Source organism: Pteropus medius, unplaced genomic scaffold, assembly GCF_902729225.1.
Source record: "Pteropus medius unplaced genomic scaffold, Ma_sr-lr_union100, whole genome shotgun sequence".
Classification (NCBI taxonomy): domain Eukaryota; kingdom Metazoa; phylum Chordata; class Mammalia; order Chiroptera; family Pteropodidae; genus Pteropus; species Pteropus medius.
Window position 1 is genome coordinate 16930277 of NW_024354499.1, and position 20398 is coordinate 16950674.

The 20398-nt window shown below is 45.7% G+C and overlaps 1 protein-coding gene and 1 pseudogene across 5 annotated transcripts in view; one reads left to right on the forward strand and one right to left on the reverse strand.

Moving 5' to 3' along the window:
• The window catches only part of SH3RF3 (SH3 domain containing ring finger 3), a 342553-nt gene that overhangs the window by 88675 nt on the left and 233480 nt on the right, over window positions 1–20398 (reverse strand). The window lies entirely within an intron of this gene.
• LOC120594753 (uncharacterized) lies at window positions 4753–4871 on the forward strand (annotated as a pseudogene).

Genomic DNA, 20398 nt, shown 5'->3' on the forward strand with positions numbered 1-20398 from the left:
TTCACATGAATGCCATGAAATCAGCAGTGGCCCTGAAAGCAGTCCCCTGTTCAGGGCATGGGATAGGACTTGGCTTGGTCAGGACTATACACCCACATTTTTTTCTGCCAGGATGAGACTATGGCATGGAATGTGCAGGAGAGGGCCCACCTGGGCAGGGGTGAGGGACAGTGAAAGAGGAGTAGCAAGACTGAGCAAGGTCTGGAAGGGTGCATAAGGTTCAGATGGGAGCAGGGAGAGGAAGTGCTTCAAGGAAATCCACAAAGGTGGGAAGTCCTTGCAGGCAGGTAAAAGCACACTGGAGCCCACTGTGGATGTGTAAGTCGCCCTGTGCAAGAGCCACACCCAGGTCCTCAGCCGAGCCTAGAATGTGTGCCAGAGCCAGGTGGGGGCTGGGCCAGGAAGGGCCAAGTCATCACACAGTGGAGCCCGCCTGGGGCCCGGGTTAGGAAGTTCCCTCAGCCCTGTGCCAGTGGAGAATAACGCCAGGTTCTCACTCAACACACTACTCAGGTTTGCAGCAGGTAGTGTCTTGGCAAGTTTAAAAAAAGAAAAGATAAAGCCCTGCTGAATTTAAGCAGTGACAGCACAGGACGCTTCACCTGTGTAGATCATACACGCTGCCTCCGATGGCCCGGTGCGTCAGCATTTTCATTACAAATACCTGTTTTTCAGAGGAAGGTCAAGAAAAACTCACTCCAGGACCCCAAATGTGTGATCTAAATCCAGGATTATTTCCTTTGAAACACTTCCTCCAACCAGGCTCAGCTGTTTTGCTCTATTTTATGGCTTTTATTCACTTGCTTCCTCCACAGTGCTAGCTCCAAGGACAAAGCAGCGCCTGTTCCCTCCCATGACCCTTGTGGGGTGCTACAAAGAGCCGGCCAGCCTGGACCCCAGTGTTCTGCACCCACCCTGCAGGGCCAAGAGCAAAACAGAGAAGCAGGAAGGCAAAATGCCTCTCATTTATCAGCATTGGAATATGGTCTACACACTACCTGCCAGGTGTCTCCGTTTGGAAGGTTATTATATAGAAATAATATGCCTGAGGCTGGGCTAAAATAATTCCATCCTTCCCCAAAGCAGCAGACCTAAACTGGCTACTTAGTTCCCCCATGACTCTGAGTCAGTACCAGAAACTCCATCTTCAACATGAGGAAATCCAGGCACCAACAGGCCAGGTGCCCGCACATCAGGACACACAGAGCCATGATCGGAGCTGAGGCACAGATCAGTGCTCCAAGAGCACTGCATAGCCTGGCCCCTTGGCAGTGCTGTCCGATCACCGCACACAGCTTGCCTCCAGCACTTGTCTGTCTTCAACACGTCTCCCCTAGGGGCTGCTCCTAGCTGACCACATGGCCTTCTCCTCGAGGGAGAGCTAGGGGAAGGGTTATCACGACTTTCTCACTCACTCCTTAAGAATCCGAAGCTCCGAGTGGGTGGTGAGCGCCAATACACTTCCCTTAAAGATAGTGCTTTCCACAAACTGTAGCGAAAGAACTGCTTCCGAACGGTGAATTCTCAACATTTCATCAGTAGTTCCGGAGCCCCTAACATCTCTGCAGGGGGCAAGGGGACATCCAGTGAAATGCCTCCTGATGAGAGAAACGGTTCATTTTTATCTTCTTTACTGAATCTTTGCTGGTGACAAGTGGCTTCTTGTTGGAGATCTATAAAATTGCCAAGTAACTGACCACCCACACCTGGAGTCCTTGGCTTGCTAGACTCCGACAAGCGCAGTGGCAAATAGGCCGTGGGTGCGGTAGAATCCACGATGATTGCTATAGCCTAGGACTCCGTCATGGAGGCAAAGCTCACTGTCCGGGGAAGCTGCCACTGTCTTTCCAACAAGCTGCAATTCACAACGCTCAGGGCTGGACCAGGCAGCTGGTGCCACCAATGCTGTTCCAGTTGGAAAGCCTCTCTCTGGGTGAACATGTGCACGCTCATGGACCCATTACTGCAGGACACCCCAGCTGCTGGCATCTTCCCGGGACGGTGGTTTCCTTCTCAGACCCGCTCGGAGCAGCCATAACTTCCCATTTCCTCCTATTCTGGACACAGTCTCCTCTTGCCTGCCCGCAAGCCTCCTCCACACTGTGGGGAAACGAGGTGGCTCTGTTCTCCCCTGAGCAGACCCTGCTGCTCTGCCTCACAGGCTCTAGTAGGTCCTGGTTGTTAGCCTGAGTTTCCTGGGGGAGAGCCGAGGAGATGGTGAATGAATGCGGGAGGCTTCTCCTTCATTTGCCCTACAACCAGAATGCTAGAATGTTTTGTGAGTGGCTGCTGACTGCCTACTGTAAACAGGTGGGGGTATAGTGAAGTGGACAAGCACTTTTTGCCTTAGGATGCTCCCCTTTCCCAGTGAAGATGCTCATCTGGAAAGCAATGGGCTCTGCTGCTCCGTCCGCTTGCGGGCAGTTACCTCTTTGTTTCTCCCACCCACACAGACAGGCACACAGACACGAACTGTGCTTTCCCTGTTCATATAACACAAAAATCAGTTATTAATGAACATACCCAACAACTCCAATTTTGATCGTTTTTGATGGAAATAGAACACATTTTCAACTTCCATACAAAATGAAAATAAGGTGGTAGCCCCAATGTTTAAAAGTCTTGATGAGATTGTTCATTTATCAGAGAGCTGCCACTGGCTCCTGGAAAGGGGGCACCCATCACAGATCTGCTCCCTCCTGCTCTGTGGGGTCCCTTTATAGGGGCCGACTCACCATCTACATGCTCCTGGGAACATGGCACCAGACAGGGCAGGTGACCTCAGCCAGTCAGGTACATTTTCCTCCACCACAGGTCCAGTCTTGCCAATGCGACAGGAACAGTCAGCCAAGGCTGCTCCCCTATCAGGGACTCTGTGTTCTACCTCAGTGGCTTAGCAACCCTCTTTCCAGGACTTTGTCTCACCAACTTTATTAGCTCAAATGTGATATTCCTCCACAACTACTCTTTCCATCAACCACAGAAACATCTAGAAATATAGGAAGAACTGAAGAGTTTCGTCTTTCCATGGTTTAATCAGTTGCACAGAATGGCCTCTTAGAGTTTGTTGTAGTATCCCAGCTGCATTGGAACTTGGGGACCAGGTTGAATAAAGAAGGCTCTCCTTCTGGCAGCTTATGTGAGCCATGAGACCCCCTTGGAGAGCCCAAGGCTGCGTTAGATTTTGGTGCTTGGTCCTGGAAAGTGCAGGACCTGGGCACGGTTATCCAGAAACCGCTAGTTCTGATTGAGTGGATTTTAAACTCAATGTGTGCAGGAGGAATTCTTTAAAAAGGAATACAATTGGAAAACCAGACATACAGGATATCAGATATAATACGAAAGGAAGGACATTGGGGTAAGAGGCACCTGGCAATTCTTAGGAAAAACGACAGAGAAATAGATGTGTACAGCATCCCCTGTCCTAGCCCATAGGTAAGAAACCCAGTCTCAACACAGCTGCACAGGCTTGTGGCTGTGACCTGAGGGAGGGAAGCATATTTTCCTTTCATGGAAATCCAGGAAGCCAAGGGACAAGCATGCTAGAGAGCAAGTGCTCACAATTTTAGAAGAAGGCAACCGATGAATCTTTTCATGGATGCGCCATTCAGATACAACAAATCTCTGAGCACCTGCCATGCCCCGGGCTCTATTCTAGGTAGTGGGGATCCTACAGTGAACATGAGAGCCTGCTCTAAAGAAGCTTAGGCTTCAGTGTGCATTGAATTACTCAGGGAGCTTGTTAAAGATGCAGATCCTGGTTCAATACGTCTGGGAGGGCACGGAGGGCACCCAAGTTTCTGCATTCCTATAAGCTCCCAGGAGAAAAAGTTGCTTTCCCTGACAGACCCAATTTGATCAGTGAGCTTCTAGAACACTGCTTTGCAACTTTGGCTTTGCCCTATCCACAAAATATCCACACGACCAGATGGCAGCTTCTGCCTACATGACCTTTAATGCACTACTCCTTCCACAGAAGGCTGAATGCAGGGTGAGTCACTGCACCTGGTAATTGGCCTTTTATTCCTTAGAGCATCACAAACTCAGGAGAGGATGAAGAATGGCCTTTACCTGCCTGAAACTTTTGTCGGGAGAAATCTCAGGAACTTTCTGCTTCAGCAGATGAGCAGGAAATGGAGGCTGAGTTGCACTGATCAGTGCGTTTTGGTTGTAAAACACTTCGGTTCTTTACAGGACAAATCCACCAGTGGGGGGTGGGCGAAAACAGAATGATTTCCATTCGACTCTGGCACCCCTTACCCTCCTCCCTAAAGGTCATACCTGGAACACAGATAGAGCCTTTGAGGAGAAAAGCTACCAAAATAAGGGCTCTGGACCTTTGAAGGAGCTGGTCAAAGCAAGTGGCCTGGTGAAGACCCCTAGCCAAGAACATCTGAGATCCACCGTTGTCACCACAGAGGCTCATATGACCTTAATACTAAACTTCTGAGGTGATATCAACATGGCGATTTTACAGATGAGGAAATGGGTTCAGAGAGATTAAGTGACTTGTTCCAAACCACATACTTAACAAGTGGCTCCACTACTGATGCTCACACCTCTTCTACCACATCTCATTGCATCTGTCATCATTTCTTTTTACTGCAGAGTATGGGATGCTTTTCTGATCTTTTTACATGTTTAGGTTAAAAAATTAACATATCCACTGAGGTATATCTCTGCCGTTAGCAGTTAGAGGGAGTTGGGCTCATTTTAGATATTCAAATGTGGGTCTTTAGAAATCAGACCCTTGTCTATGGCCATGCCACCCTGAACATGCCCAATCTCATCTGATCTCAGAAGCTAAGCAGGGTCAGGCCTGGTTAGTACTTGGATGGGAGACCACCTAAGAAGACCGGGTGCTGTAGGCATAAAAAAAAAAAAAGGAAAGGAAAGGAAGAAAAGAAGAAAGAAAGGAAGGAAGAAAGAAAGAAATCAGACCCTTTTTTCATGGCATAAAAATTAGTTCAGGCAAATTAGCTCACTGGGAGGACTCCAGCAACAGTTCCTGAAGCGGGGAGACTTTCTGTTCCTTCCTTTTGTTTCGATTATGTAGTGGTCATCTCAAAGCTGTTAACAATGCCAAAGTTTTATTTACTGAGGACGTTGAACTCTAGGCATTTGTAATCCCATGTGCCAGTACTCTAGGATTGATATTGTCCCAATCATTCAACAAATATTTGTTGTGTACCTACTGTGGGAGGGACTTCACCCTTGAGGCAATTCCTATCCTCAGAATCATTCATTTCACAAAGCAGTAAGCATTGCCAGAGCGCGGTAGTGTGGTTTGGAAACCCAGACAAGAAGCAGTTGTCCCCGGATGCTAAAAAGCCCCACATGCGACCCACACTCCACCCAGCGCAGGAGAGTTGCCTCTTTTCCATTCTGTCCTCCCCGGGTTTGTACTCAAGCCTTGCTGCTCCTCTCAAGGTGACTGAAGTATACAGGTGAGGCTCTAGTTATGTTGCCAAAGGGAGCTGGTGAACTGGGGCAAAATTTCAAATAATTGAGGTTTAAAACAAGAAATAGCCAGCAATTAAAATAAACAAGAAAATGATCACATTTAGAATTGTATTAAAAAATACCTAGGAATAAATTTAAATAAGGAAGTAAAAGACCTGTACCCAGAAAACTATAAGACATTGAAAAAAGCAATTGAAGAAGATACAAATAAATGAAAGAATATACTATGTGTATGGATTGGAAAAATAAACATTGTTAAAATGTCCATATTACTTAAAGCAAACCTCAGATTCAATGCAATACTTATACCAATGGGATTTTTACAGAACTAGAACAATTAATCCTAAAATTTATATGGAACCAAAAAGGACCTCAAATAGCCAAAGCAATCTTGAGAAAGAAGAACAAAGTTGGAGGTATCATGCTACCTGATAGCAAATTACAAGGCCATTGTAATCAAAACAGCATGATACTGGCATAAAAACAGACATATAGACCAATGGAAAAATACCAGAATACTCAGAAATAAACACATGCCTATATAGTCAATTAATCTATGACAAAGGAGGTAAGAATGTACAATGTGAGTAAAGACAGTCTCTTCAATTAATGGTGCTGGGAAACCTGGAGAGATACATGCAAAAAAAAAAAAAAAAAAAAATGAAGCCAGACCACTTTCTTATATCATATGCCAAAACAAAACAAAACTCAAAATGAATTAAAGACTTAAATGTAAGACCCCCAAATCATAAAACTCCTGGAAAAAAACATAGGCAGCAAACTCTCTAACATTGCTCTTAGAAATATATTTTCTGATGTGTTGGCTTGGGTAAGGGAAACAAAAGAAAAAAAACCAAATGAGACTACATCAAACTAAAACGTTTTTGCACATCGCGGAAACCTTCAACAAAATGAAAAGACAACCTACAGAATGAGAGAAGATATTTGCCAATGATACATCTGATAAGGGGTTAATATCTAAAATTTAAAAGGAATTTATACAACTTCACACCAAACAAACAAACAAACAAACACAAGCAATTTGATTTAAGAAATGGGCAGAAGATCTGACTAGGCATTTCTCCAAAAAGGACATACAGGTGGTTAATAGACATATAAAAAGATGCTCAACGTCACTAATCATCAGAGAAATACAAATCAAAACCACAATGAGATATCACCTCACCTCACACCTGTCAGAATGTTTATTAATAAATTGACAAATAACAAGTATTGACAAGGATGTGGAGAAAAGGAAACCCTTGTGCACTGTTGGTGGGTTTGCAAACTGATGTAGCCATTATGAAAACGGCATGGAGTTTCCTCGAGAAATTAAAAACAGAACTACCATATGACTCAGCAATTTCATTTCTGGGTATTTATCCAAAGAAATCCAGAACACTTATTTGAAAGGTATATGCACCCCTATGTTCATTGCAGCATTATTTACAATAGCCGAGATATGGAAGCAATCTAAGTGCCCACTGATAGACAAATGGATAAAGAAGTGGTTCATATATACAATGAAATATTACTTGGCCATAAAAAATAATGAAATTGTACCATTTGCAACAACATGGATGGACCTAAAGGGTATTATGCTAAGTGAAATAAACCAGACAGAAAGACAAATACCATATGATTTCACGTATATGAGGACTCTAAAAATCAAAATAAATGAATAAAACAGAAACAAACTCATAGATACAGAGAACAAATTGATGGTCACCAGATGGTAGGGGTGTTGGGGGATGGGTGAAAAAGGATTAAGAAGTATAAATTGCTAGTTATAAAAATAGTCACAGGGATGTAAATTACAGCACAGGGAACACAGTCAATAATGCTGTAATAACTATCATGTCAGACGGGTGTTAGACTGAACAGGGTGCTCACTTCATAAGGTATATAGATGTTTAATCACTGTTGTGTACCTGAAACTAATATAATATTGTATGCCAACTATAACTGAAAAATAAATTTTGAAAAAGGACATGAAGGTATAGACCTGAACTGCATAGACAGTCGCCTAATCTTGCACGTAAAGATGGAGTCTAGGCAAGGGTCTGGAAGAAATGCTGTCCACAATTAGAGGATGGAAAGAGGGAGTGGTATTTGCTTCAGCACCATGTTCTCAGGATGGATAAAGCCCCCAACTCGGCCAGCTGCCAGGATTCTTGTCACGGAGACCATGCCATCCCAGCAGCCCCCCGTAAAACGGGGACAGTAGGGGTGGTTTCACCTGCCTCTGAGGTGCTAGCAGCTCTGGAGGGCGGCCTGGCTGAGCTATGGACCACTTTGTTGACCTGCCCCCACCCTTTGATCTCATGCAGAAGACAGTGGCATTCACGTGTAAACTGTGTGACCCTGCCGCTGGCCCTGACAGCATCTTCCAAACTGTTGTTTTTCAGCCAAGTATAGGAAACAGGAAGAGGATCATTTATTCTCCATTTTCTGCAGAACTCCCAGAGAACATCTTACATTGGCAGGGGAACCTATGGTCTCCCAAAGAGATGCTTAAATCCTGGAAGAATGCCCTGCCTACATGATATGCTTGCACATGCATTTCTGACCTTTTTACACAGATAACTGAAGTAAACAGTCTCACAGGGTTCTTCTGCTTTAGAAGTCACAGATCACAGGTGGCTAAGGAAGAAGGAAGGGGCACAGTAAAGAGATATGGCTGGCACAGAACTCAGAAGGTAGGTGGCAGCTTCACCAATAGGTACCCGGGCCAGGCCACCGGCAATGACCCAGTCCAGGGGCCTCTAACCTTTTCACTGATGTGGACCCCCACCAGTAAAGCATTTCTGGGCATACACCCCAGTAAGTTATATATATTTTCTAGAATGCCAGTGTGTTACTACATCCATTATAAAATATACACACTACAGAAATTGAAGCTAACAATTACAAAAATTTTAAGTAAAAAATTGAATGGAAGTTCTAATATTTCCTTTTCCTATTCACAGAACTGTATGCACTCCACTTTGGAGATTTCTAGCTGAGACCACTGGTTTTCACACTACCAATATAGAGGATCCTGACCAGCATCTTTTAGAAAAATGAATCAGATTAAGAGAGAAAACTATCAAAAGCATCACTTGTGCTAAGGGGAAAAGCAGTTCCAGGAAGCACCTGTTCAGTCCCATGTGCACACTGGTATATGTGCATTTGGTAGGGATATAAAACACATTTCTTGTCGTGAGTCTCAGTCCAAAAAAGACTGAAAGCCACTGGTGTTGAGGAGGGAAGAGAGACATTTGCTGGACGAGAAATAAAAAGCCCTCTTCTTCCCATCTGCACAGGTCCAGTGCAGCCAGGTGCAGTGAGGAGCAGCTCCCTGGCCAACCGCATGGCGCTGACCTGACAGCCTGGGAGCCTTTCTGCGGGGGGCCCAGGCTTCCGGCACAGGACACAGTTTGGAAACATCCCTCCCCTCTGGGGAAGCCCGTCCTTGAACATACTTGCCGGCTGCACTAGGGTGTATGACCATGAGGGGGGCTGTTCATAGCCTCATCTTTCTTCCCAAGTCCTAGGTACCTGGGAAGCGGGGTGGGACATTTGTGCATCTGCAGTGTCTCTGGGACAGGAAATCAACCCCCATCGTGAGGCCCTGTGGCAGGCTCCCCATGTGGCCAAAGCTTGAAGAGAAACGCTTGGCTGTGATTTTTGGAACACTAGCCAGCCAGACCATTGCCGAATTGTTCTGCTACTGCAGCCTTTGCATTCTAACCCGCTACTTCATCACCACTTACCTTTAAACAGCCTTCAACCATTTAGAGAGCCTCCAGATAACAAGCATTTCCTTCCCCTCCCTCCCTGTCTCTGCTTCTCCCACTGTTTCTCCCTCAGTCTCCCCCTCTCTCTGTATCTCTCCTCCTTTACCCTCCCTCTGTCTCTTTCTCTGTCTCACTGTCTCACTGAGATCTCAAGGAAAACCCCATAACTCCAAGACAATTGAGACCTCAGAGCTGATATAGAATTCTGAAAATCAGAGCCTCCTTGGGCCTCTTGCAAACAACTGCCTCATTTCACAGATGGTTAGTGAGCTTAGTGCTGAGCACATAATAGATACTCAATAAACACTTAGTCAATGAATGACTGGAACTAACTTTGCATGGGTAGTCAATGCCACCTACTTATGGAGCATGAGGTAAATGCCGTGCTCAGCACTTGTCCACATGGGCCTTCATTCACCCTCTGAGGGAGCTGTGACACACACCCCTTTCCACAGGTGGAGCCAGTAGCTAAGAGAAGGTAGGGAGCCTGCCTGGGGAGGGTGTGCTTGGGGTGGGACTCCAAACATGCGACTGAGCCTAAAGTCTGAGTTCCCATTCAGAGCTCACTCAGTTCACCTCACTCACCGGGCACCTGCTGACAGGTGTGAGGTGGGCACGGCAATATGTGGCTGGTGAGGCTTTTTCTCATAGAGAACTTTTCTCAGGGATGTAGTCCATGGTCACAAAAGGGACTTAAGGATATTCATAACTCATAAATGCAAATTGAATGAAATCTCTATTAGAAAAAAATTGGGCTAAGTGGGAAAGAAACCTAACTTCAGAGGTTATGGACATGGACCGAAAGTGTTACGAGTATTTCAGGGCAGGGGAGAGGTGCAGGCTAGAAGAACACGTGTGCACGTGCTGTGTGTACAGGGCCTGAAGTAAGTGGCTCAGGATGTGGGGACCTCAGGCTGAACAGGATTCTGTATGTGACTTAAAGCCTCTGTCAACTCCTAAGCAGGGGACAGATGGGCTCTGTCGAACTGCTGGAGAGGATGGTGAGGAGGATCTGGGTGGGGTTGCTAAGGGTGCTTCAGGAGCAGGCAGCAGGGACATGAGACTGGAAGGCACACACCCAAGTGGACTGACTGGAGGAGACTCCCAAACCACCGGGGGTGGTACTACAGAAGAAGGGAGTCTGATTACTGAGTACACATGTATTAGATGCCTACTGCATGCCAGGGGCCCTGCTTGGCACTGAGGGTACATCAGTGAAGAAAAGGAAGAACTCTCGCCCCCATAGAGACTCAGAGAATAAACAGGTAAATAATGATGTTTAGTATGTCATATGGAAAGAAAAGTATGAGAGGAAGACATGCTGGGGTGGGGAGGGTTGCAGTTACCTAGGGTGGCTTGGGAAAATCCCACTGAGAAAATGATCTGGGAGACAGAACTAAAGGAGGCATGGGAAGGGGCCTGCTGACATCTGGGGGATGAGTACTAGGGTGGGTGGGGACAGCAGGTGTAGAGGCTGTGCTGGGAGCAGGCTAGTGCGTCTGAGGAGCAAGCAGGCCAGAGTGGCTGGGGCAGGCTCCTGGGTGAAGATGGCTTCGGGGGTGATGGGGGGCATTTGGCCCAAGGCCTCTGAAAGGTCTTGGCTTTGCTCCGAGGGAGATGGGAGGTCAACCGCAGCCGAGGGACATTTGCCATATATCCAACAGGATTCTCTGACTACTGTACTGAAAACAGACTGTAGGGGTTGGGGGCTTTGAAGGTAATGTGACAATGTTGTTGGAAAATTCTCATCATTTAATGAAAAAAGCAAGATAGAAATATTTATGCAGCAGAATCCCAAATTTGTTAAAATATATGTAAATTTATACATAGAAAAGAATAAAAGAAATAGAACAATATACTAACAATATTTCATTTCATTCTTTTGCTACACATATCATATATATTTTCTAGTAGAATTATAGGTGATTTTAATTTTTTTCGTCATACCTTTTTGAATTTCTCTATTCTGAACAATAGCCAGTTATTATTTTTACAATCAGAAAGCCATTAAAAGCAAAACAAAAGAGCAAATTAGGCCGGAATATTTATCAATCTATGGTGAGATTCCTGAGTCATGGCAGTAATATACTTTTTTTCCATTTTGTACAAAGTGTCAGGTGCCATAAAAGACTTTGGTGTTTTTCAGTTTAGTGAGATACACTCATTTTTTAGGAGCGCGAGTTTTCAGGGAACGTCTCTCAAAGGTTTCCTCCTCCCCAAGCCCCAGCTGAGTTGTGGTGTCTTGCTGTGGGAGCACAGACCCCGTGGTCCCACTCCTTGGAGAGATTCCAGAATTGTTAGGGAACTTGCCCTGCATTGTGCTCCCATGGTGGGGCGGGGGGCGTTGCCACAAGGGCATCCGAGAGCTCGGAGGTGGGAAGAATCCTGCCAGGCCCAAGTGGAAGGAGAGTGGAAACTGTGAGACACCAGCAGAGAAGGAGGGCAGGGCCCATAGAACCCCTGATGCCGGTCTCTGTGCCGCTGTTTGGGGACACAGCTATGCCTGCTCACCTGTCGTTTGCGACAGCTTCTGCCTTACAGAGGTAGAACTGAGAGATGAAGTGTGCCAGCCGTGCACTGGAATAGTACTCCTGGCCTCTCCTCTGGTCTCCTCCCCATCAGTCATCTGACTGCCGGGGTGGAAGGTCTGACACAGTATTTTAACCTTTTATAACAGACACAAAGGTAGAATGATGCGCCTATCACCCCCGCCAGCAACCACTGTCGCTTTGCTGTTCTTGTTTCATCTGTTGCCTTCTTCCTCCACGGTTTCTCTGGAGTGTTCTAAAGCAAACTGCAGAAACTGTACCGTTCTACTCACGAATGCTCAGTGTGCATCTCTAACAGACAAAGACACCCACTGACATTGGTCTAGTTCACTGACAAAGTGGAGTTAATCTACTCAGAAGCTGAAGGCCCTGGACTCATTTTCTTTTTTCCACTCTCCCAGCTCTAGTTCAAGGCAGCGACTCTAGGCAAGGGTGTTGGTTTTTCAGTCTAGACTCTCTTTCAGGTGGGGAGGTCCCAAGGTCTGTGCTTGAGGGTAAGTAACTAGCAAGTTTCCTTGCTTCCAGATCCGATCTATGTAATTCTCCTGAGATTTATCAATAATAAAGTTAACCTTTCAATTTCCAACTCTCAGATACTCATCTTTTCTCTCAGCTAGATCCAAACACAGGGTATGAAGGCTCACTATGACTAAAACCCCAATGACAACCCAATAAATTCTTCCCCAAATTTGCATATTTAAGATTATGTTAACATATAAACTGTGTTGCAAATTTAATAAGAAAAAATACAAACAAGAGCAGAGTATCAACCACACATTCACCCCCCTTTTAGTACAAAAAGGTTTACAGAGGCATAAATTGACCTCCTGGGATTATTTCTCTGTACCTGGTCTTGGACCTTGCCTCAGTCCCGGGACAGCACGTGGCTGTGGCTGGCAGCCTGCTTCTGCCACTGCAGATGACTGCAACCACAGGGTTCCAGTGTGGGGGAGCCGCTAGGAATGCTGAGGCTTCTCTAGCCCAGCCCTCCTCATCGGAATCTGCAGCCCCCTCTGAGAGCCTGGGCTGGCCACTCCCCGCCTCCCCGACACTGACGTGACCTCAGGCTCTGGCCCTCGCATGACACTGGTCGCCTCTTTTCCGAAAGCTGGATGATCCCAGACCAGGCTTCCTTGCCCTATGCGGTTCACGGATACTCATTCTCCAAATGACTGTTTTCCTTCATTCCGATGAAACTGAAGACAATTACAAATTGGGTCGAAGTTCTTTTTCCTTATTCACATGAGAGCCTCAAAAACAACATGTTAGCAGTAAAATACAATTTTGCCACAAGGTACAGGGAAGAGAAGGCCTGGTGAGTGACAGACTGGGCTGGATCCTGGTGGATTGGTGCTCTGCGCCAAGGCGGGGAGAGGCCTGGCCTGTTAGAGGAATGGGGGAAGGACAGCCAGCGTGGCTGGCGGCAGGGAGCAGGGTTGTGGGCAGGTGGGAAGGGGAGTGAGGCCAGGTGGATTGCATGGCCTGTAGGCTGTGGTGAGGAGTCTGAATTTATTCTAAGAGCAATGGGCCCCACTGGAGGCTTGAAGTGGGAGAGAGGCAGCCTGCTATCTTTGTAGAGAAGGTTCTGGTCACTGTGCAGGGCTAGATCACAAAAAGAGGAGATGGGGTAGAGAGCTGGCTGGGAGAAGGTACACAGTAACAACCTGCCTGGATCGGGGCTGCCCCGAGTCCTTCTTCCTGCATCCTGAGGGGCCCAAGATCCTGTGGTTTTCTGACCACCGCATCTTGAAACCTTTTATTCTAGGAGGTTCTTTCTACATTCACTCAAACCCCGCCTCCTCCATGTAAAAGCAGGGCTGGGCTTAGAATTGACAAGGACATGGTCCGGGAGGGGTCAGTGAACACAGGGACAAAGATTGTGTGCACTGAGAAGGGAAGGACTCAAAGGGAGATGGACCCAAACCCAGATTCAGCCACTTCTGGTATTTGGAGCAAACACCAAAGCCCTTAGACTGACTCTCAAGACTGACCTTATGACGTCAGCCTCCTGTTCTCTTTCCAACCTCATCCCACTTTCTCCTCCCCACTCAGTCCGCTCAGCCACCCCTGGCCTCCACTATCCCTCAGCCACAAGCCAACTCAGGGCCATCACCCGAAACATGCACTCCCTTCACCTCCTCACTCAAAGCTAGTTTCCCCAGTGGGGCATGCTAGTTAAAATTATAGTTCCCCTCCCCACCAGCATCCCTACCCCGCTTTCTAGCTTAATTTTTCTCCATAGAGAATACACTATCCTCTAGAATTATTCATTTTTTCTATTCTTTGTCTTCTCCCAGGAAGATGGGGATTTCAACACAATTCTTTTCTGCTGTGTTCACGGCTGCATCCCCAGTGCCTGGCACATAGTGAGCGCTCAATGAAAGGAAAGAATGAAGGAATAAATAGGCTAGGCAAGAAGGAAGGAAGGAAGGAAGGAAGGAAGGAAGGAAAGAAGAATGAATGAATGCAAGCTCACCAGTGCCTGAAAGGTATAGTCTGGAGAACACCATAGTGGTGGAAATTTGCTCTTTCAGTCAAGGGCTAAGATGCGCCCACAGAAACCTAAAGCAGAAGGCACAAGCAAATCTCCTAGCTGCCGACAACTTTTCCAGTGGCAGGTGTATTTCTACTTTCCAGCTGACATCTTGAGGACTGAATGTGGCTACGTTTGCTCTCCTTGGAGACACCTGGCAAGGCTGTGATGGAGAGGATAGGCTACCTGTGTCTACAAGAGGCCAGGCCTAAGTATGAGGGTTTGTGGCAACTTGGAAGCCTCCACACTCTCATTAAAACAGCTTCCCAGAGAGCCCGACACAACTCTGCAGCTAAGGGGAGTCCACAGGCAGAGAGATGGGGCAGGAAAATCACTGACAACAGAGACATCTGGAAAAGTGTGGACGACAAACCAAGGCTTTGTCACCGTTTCTGACAAAGTCCTCTAAAGCTTCAAACTGTAATTTTTAATTGCTCTCACTCACTTTGAATATTTAAGAGAAATAAAAGCAACAGAGAAGAGCTTTGAGTTTATCTGAGAAGGTCAAGGAAAAACAAGATGAAGTCAGAATTAGCTGCATTTTCTCATTTTGCAATAATCAGTTGAATTGAGGTGGCTACAGAAAGTCTCTCAATAAACGCATGTATGGTTTGAGCAATTTATCTGAATCTTAAAAGTGTCCTGGTCACCAACAACTTAAAACCTCTCCTTTCCAAACTGGAAGTGTTAACAAAAAGTAACAGAGAGAAGTACGATGCCAAGTGAGGCATTCTTTTACTGGCCCAGAGGGTTAACCTTGGTAATAATTCATTAAGTTTTAGAACTAATGAGGATGCAGCCATTGAGGACTGCAGGGCGGATTTGTCCACATATGCTTGATCTGCTCTGGAGGGAAGACATCCAGTGTTCCCTCACGGCCCCCAGCAACTCCAAATGGATGATTTTGCTTCCAGCTATACAATCAGCTGGTCCTTCTACACTCAATGCAGGCCATGAAGCTCAGCCAAGAAATATTCTGCTGTCATCTTATTAACATCCAGATCCAAATCTCTCCATGGTAAATGCACTTTCACCTTCACATCTGAAAAAGTTACCACCACCAAGGCCTGCCCAAGGGAGAGAGGTGGCCTCATAGGCATGTCTCTGCTCAGGTGGATGACCAAGGTGTGACTTCTGGGCTAAGTGGAATCTGACAAAACAACTCCCTCCACCCCCAACTTTTTCTCAGACACAGGCTCACCCAGACCTGCCGCATCAGGTTCTCTGGGGTTGGGACCCGAAGCTTTCCGGTTGATCCTGATGCTCCATGAAGTGTCTGAGTCACCAGCCTGGACTACTGTGATAGAAATGGTAGAAATAAAAAGACAAGACAAGAATGTGGAAACTCAGGAGAGAAGGTGAGTCAAGGCACCATGCTGTAGCCATAGCAGAGAAAGGAGAAGGCAGAAATGGATGGCCTGGGGCAGTCTGGGGTGGACAAGCCTGAGAGATCTAGCTACTTGAGTAGAATGAGGACAGAAACATCTGAGTCAAGAAGGGTCCAGAGGGCAGAGCTCAAGTTAGGTGAAAAAATAATCCCATCCTTCACCTACTTGGTATACGGGATTGTTATTGCCCATAAGAGTGACATATGATAGAAAGGAAGAAAAGCAGCTAGAGCCTGAGCAAAAATGATTGGACAAATACACAGCTAGCATGCTATTATTCCAACACTGCTGGACAAACCCGGGGCCAGGCCACAGGGGAGAGGTTTCGACAGGGCAGGCAGAAGTTGCTCCTGTCTAATGTTGTCTGAATTCTTAGCTGTCCCCAGGTTGAGACACTTTCAGTCCCTACTTGTCTCTTGAAGATAGAAATTCATGTAAGCCAGCTCTTGCTTTCTTCTGGGCCTGCCAGCAGCTGGCTGTACACCTTCAACTGTGAGCAAGGCTCCAAAGCTCTCCCAATCAATGTTCCTGGTGAGGCTGGTGGGCAAGGACAATGGTTTCACGAGGACTTGCCAAGTCCTACTGTGTGCTTCCAAGAAGAACATGCTGAAAGTGTCCTAGCTAAGGCCTCTTCAGAAATAGTCAATGGGTTATTTTTTATTCTTTTATTAGTTGTGTGAAATATTGACCCACAACTCAATAAAATTGCATAAATGAGCTAATTGTCCATTATGTGCCAAGCACTATGCCAGGACTGAGAAAGAAAAAGAGTCATGTGTTACAGGTCTAGCCTCAAAGGGGCTTACTTACGTAGTTAGGGAGATAACAACAACAAAATATGTAAGACAATATATATTTTATATTATAAAATATTACATTATAATATTACTATATATATATATATAATGTTAAAAGGTATTAACTTCACGAATAGTTCAAAAAGAGTTAAAGAAAGGAGAAATCAGGGCAAGCTGCTACCCATGCCCCTATCTACTTTTGCTGGGGAAAAAGCCTGATGATGACACACAAGTGTGTGTGGATCACACCTTGGGGTACAGATCCCGTCAGGAAATGTAGAAGCACAGGAAATGCAGAGCCAAATGAAGGAAAACAAAGTCTTACTTTCCCATGAAGTTGTCTCACTTCTTTACACTCACTCATTCTTTATGCCATTCCTTCAATTGTAGTGTATGGGAAATAGTGGGGCGGTGGTGAAGGCAAGGCATGTTGCTTGTTCTCCTGATGGGTCTAAGAATTTGTCTCCCAGCCACTTTGCTCAGATGCAGAGAAAACATTGACCACTAGGAGCTGCCATGCCTGGCTCCTGTCAAGTCCCGCCTGCTCCTCGCTCAGTTTTCTCTTTAGTGACCAGGCATCGTCCCATTGGGTTAAGTACATTAAGTTTTCATGAAGCCACAGTCTTCACCTGGACAGAGAAATGTGGGCAGTACTCATATCCAAGGCACGGGATGGGGAATTCCTGCCATGAGCTGCCCGCTGATGTAAAAGCTCAAGAAATAGGATGCACAATGAGAAAAACAAAATGGGACTTTTAAACAAACTGCATCTTCCCCAACGTTCCATGGCAGGAATCCCTGAGCAATTTCTTTCCTATTTCCTTCCTGGGCCTTTTTCACATCACTTCTGACATGCAGCATCAAGGTGTCCTGAGAGTTACAATCTGGGTGAGGAAGTAGGGGCCACATCCGATCAGAAGAGAGGGACATACCAGCAGCATAACACACATGCCCACAGGCTCCTCAGACAGCTGGACTACAGGACCATGCTGTAACCAGTTTCCATAGTGAATGACTTACCTCGAAAGCTTTTTATCAGTTCTGCATCTAACCTATAAAAAGTCCCTGGCTGTTCACTCTTGGCACTGAAGTTGGGGACATATAGCACAGGAGAGCCACAGCTGACTTCAGCTTTTCTGTTCTGCCAAAAATACCTCCTTGATTCTGATTTTCTCAACCCTATTTATTTTTTCCTAGTTTTATTAAGATATAATTCACATATAACATTGTACTAGTTTAAGGTGTACAATGTAATGATTTGTTATCCTTATTTCAAAATTCCTAAGCCATCATAGGTTAATATACTTAGCCAAGATTCAGTAACAAGGGTTTTTTTTACCCTCTTGCTCAAAATGCTGAGAACAGACCTATGAAACATGGTTTTCAGACATAGGACAGCAAATGGCTCAGGACAGTAATTGCCAAGAAAGGTACAGTCCATGGGGTGAGCCCTGTGGTTGTCCCAGGTCTCTTGGTCAGTCCCTGAGTTGAGAAGAAGGAGTTTTGAGTCTGGGGAGGCCACATGGCCTTCAGGACTCTGAAGACCAGAGTCCTGGATTGGAGAGATCTACAGAAGGTTAAGCTGAGTACTGATGAGGGCACCATAGGAGGAAAGGAGCCAAGAGTAGGTGACGAATCACCAAAAGGAGAAGGCAGAACAATTCCTAAAGCTCACACAAAGCTGGGATGGGACACAGATTGTGTCCCCATCTTTCAGAATGAAAACCTTGTAAGTCATGGGGCATGGAGTAGAGAAGATTGTAGCTTCAGAAGTGGGGAGATTTAGCCCTCCGTGAGAGGCTGTCCCAGGCCTGTGGAACAAGGCTTAAAAGCAAGCCTCAAATGCATCAAACTGTTTCTAGGTGAATTAGTGACATCCCAGAACAGAGCTCAAGAATATTTGTAGGAATACAAAAATATCCAGCACCCAAAAAGACAAAATTCGCAAAGCTGGTATCCAATTAAAAATACAAGGCATGCAGAGAAGCAGGAAAGTGCAATCTATAAAAGAATTTTACAGACATATATAGAGAAAAACCAGTCAGTAGAAATAGAACTGGAACCAACACAGAAGATAGAATTTGTAGACAAGCACATCGGACCATTTACTATGACTATACTGCCAATGTTCAGAGAGGCACAGCAAGAGTGCATGTTAAGGAGAGACATAGAGGATTAAAGAAGAGTCAGATCAAACTTCTGGAGATGAAAAAACAATGTTTAAGATAAACTCCCATGTACACCCAGACCAGCCACCCACCGGTGCCACATGCAGAGGTGTGACCCACTCCCATCTATCTATCCAGCAGGGCACATTGCTTCCCATTCACCACTTCCCTTAACTGGGGCTGCTATTCAATTCCTTCCGCCTGCAGCAAGAATCTCAGTAGCGTGCTTTAAAGAAAAACCAACCATGGAAAAGAAATGAGTGGGGGTTGGTAAAATAGGCTCCATAGCGATGATGTGCCATCTCTGTAGGTTTCAGGGTCAGGTCTGCCCATCGGCCCCCATAGTGGCAGACCTGACCCCAAGGGACGTCACAAGGCTGGGAGAGCTGTGGGGAACATCTGCAGCCACATAAACTCACTTCATTGCTTCAGAGTAATATGTGGGGACGTGGCTACATGTCATTGGTTTTAAAACCACATTAGGGTGAAATGTTATTAAAGCCTGATCAGGCCACTCACTTGACATTTAGAGGTTTGAACGGCTCCCCAGTGAGTACCCAGTATCAGCAACACCCTTTCCAGACCCCATCTGTCTAAAGTTCCCTTAAGTTCTAACAGACCTGATGGTAACCCATAGAGAGAAGTTAGTCAGGGAGACACAATCCATCCCATGGTAGCACCAGGGTGAGTTTCCACTAACACGTTATAGAAGTTAGCAGAGCTGGTTATTTGTAGGCAGTGCAGAATGACAAAAGCAACGAAAGAAAAAGTAACTAGATGATGTCCTTTATCCAAGAGAACTCCTTGGGCTTGTAGCCTCTGCCCCTACTTGTTGGGCTGGTGAATGTGAGGAATCGCTGGCCATGTCCCTCAGCAGGTGTCAAGATGCTTCAGCTTCTTCCAGAGGCCTCTGTCATCCAGAGAAGCACAGATGCCAGTGGCTGCAAAACTGTCTGTGTGATGCTGGACCATCTACATGGGGCTCGTGCCTGTTACCGCATTAGATCTTCCTAACACAAACTTCTGATGTGGTGCTATCCACATTTTGTATAGGGAGAAATTCAATCAAAAGCATCAAATAGCAGAGTCAAGACCAAGAGCAACAGTGAGGAGAAAGGGCGTGGGCATTCTATCAGCAGCCACAGACCCTTCCTCATCCTTCTTCCTGAAAACATACTGCCTGCCTCAGTCAAAGAGCTGAAAAACCAAGATGAAGTTAAAGAAATAATAAGAGGTCTCTTCTCTGCACCGGGAACGGCAAAGCCAACACATGGATGAGCTGCTCACAACTTGAAAATAGTACAGAGCACGTCCAATTAATAACTTCAGAGTGATTTTGTTGCCAGTAAAAGCTGTCAGGCCAGTAGGTAGGTTATTACCAAATGCTTTAATGCCGTATTTAGAGATAGAGGTTCAAAATAATATTCTCCATTTATAAAAAATAAAGCAACAGGGAGAGAACTGTGCTACATGAGCAAGATAAACTGAGTTCAACATCACAATCAAATAAGGCTTAGAACAAAATTGTCTAACGATGTAATTATAATTATCGTGAAGATAAGGACTCTCAAATGGGAAACAGTTGCCATTGGTAACTATCAGTACTGTTTTTGGATATGACATTTATTTGGCTAAATCAAGATTTTATTTTTTGCCTCCATCATTTTGCCATAAATATTAATTCGTATTTCCATAAATGGCATCTCATCAACAGTTTTCAC